At 37.1% G+C, this 1449-nt stretch overlaps 1 long non-coding RNA gene across 1 annotated transcript; it reads right to left on the bottom strand.

Moving 5' to 3' along the window:
• Positions 1–1050, bottom strand: LOC106321693. The gene is made up of 4 exons (XR_001266118.1): positions 556–1050; positions 395–479; positions 164–282; positions 1–61 (listed from the first exon to the last, which is right to left on the bottom strand). It is a non-coding gene; the product is annotated as an uncharacterized LOC106321693 (long non-coding RNA).
• Positions 1051–1449: the final 399 nt, after the last annotated feature.

Genomic DNA, 1449 nt, shown 5'->3' with positions numbered 1-1449 from the left:
TTAATATCTCTCCTTTACCAGTTAAAGAAGTTGAATGCAAGCCACCCACATCAATATCAACCTAAAAGTGAGTTTAAAGAGAGATAAGTTGACAACAGAGTCCCCTTTTGAAGGTTTTAGTGAGTAGAAAATGAATCAATAAAAGGAAGAGAAAGAAACAAACCAAAGTGAGATCATCGACATCGAGGCCTTGGACTTGGACATGATGAGGGGTTGTGCGAAGAGCCTCCCATCTTATTCAAGAGCCACATTACAAAATGCTCCGACAGAGGACCTTGAACACTGGAACAAATATTTGTTTTCTTCAGTAGAGAGGAAATCAAAATCGAACATTCAAGTAGTAGCCAAATAATGCACCAAATGCCTTTTTGTGAGTTTTAATTTTAATCTATACATGTCATGGGGATGTCACGGATGACCCCAAGTCCACACATAACCTTCGCGTATCAAACTATAGAGTGAGTACCACCTGCAGCAATCTATTAAGAAGATAAAACCTCAGATGGTTTTTTATTTTGTGGCAATGCAGAGAGGTTTAGAAAATGCGGTCGTTACCTGTCGGATCATAGTTACCGGGTACAACGCTTAGGTATCACAATATCTCTTCGCACAGGACCCATCTCGCCTCCCAAAACCTCAGCAAATGAACCTCTGCAATGTTGGAGCAGCGCCCATCTTTCAAATCGGCAAGGAAGATAAAGGAATTCACAATCGCAGTAATCGGTAAGTAGAATAGACTATTCTTATTAATCTCATCGAAGCTGTGTTGTTCATGGCTCAAATTGAGGATATTTATAGTCGAAGCTTGAGTCGGTTACTTTGGGGATGCTATGAAATCGATTGAATGATGCAGAGTTGAAGAGTAGGTTAATTACGCAGAAGCTGGGCGCAAAATAGGAATTAATGCGCCGTTATGGAGAAGGAAACGTAAAGACATTCGTCGATCACAATTTCAGGAAGTTTCGTCGGAGACGCTAATGTCTAGGGCAAAGTGACGAAGGGACAAACATCATTAATGGGCCTGGAATCTAAAAGTCCAACCGAAATCATTAAGACGAAACGCAACGTATAAGTATTAGATGCCATCTTTTCTTTCCTTTTCGTTTGTTTCGAGAAAGAGATCGATCAATTCCCATTTTTTCTTTTTCTATTGATGTCATCAAACGCCCTATGGAGAGGAAAAAACCTCCTTTTATTGTATAAGACTAGGGATTAACCCGGGCTACGCCCGAGATTTTTATTTTTTTCTAATTTAAGCTGTTAAATTATTTATATTTAGGTTATGATATATATTTATATAAATGTTAAGATGCATGTCATAATTAAAATTTATTTTTAAATTTTAACACGTTAAATTAACATATTTTTTACTATTTAAATATTTTTTTGTAACTTTGTTGGCTATCTAGTCATCATATTTTGCAAAACTATCTGTTGAGTGTTGGAATA

The sequence above is a fragment of the Brassica oleracea genome, unplaced genomic scaffold (genome assembly GCF_000695525.1).
Source record: "Brassica oleracea var. oleracea cultivar TO1000 unplaced genomic scaffold, BOL UnpScaffold02483, whole genome shotgun sequence".
NCBI classification, from domain to species: Eukaryota; Viridiplantae; Streptophyta; class Magnoliopsida; order Brassicales; family Brassicaceae; genus Brassica; species Brassica oleracea.
This window is presented reverse-complemented; position numbering and strand designations above follow the sequence as displayed.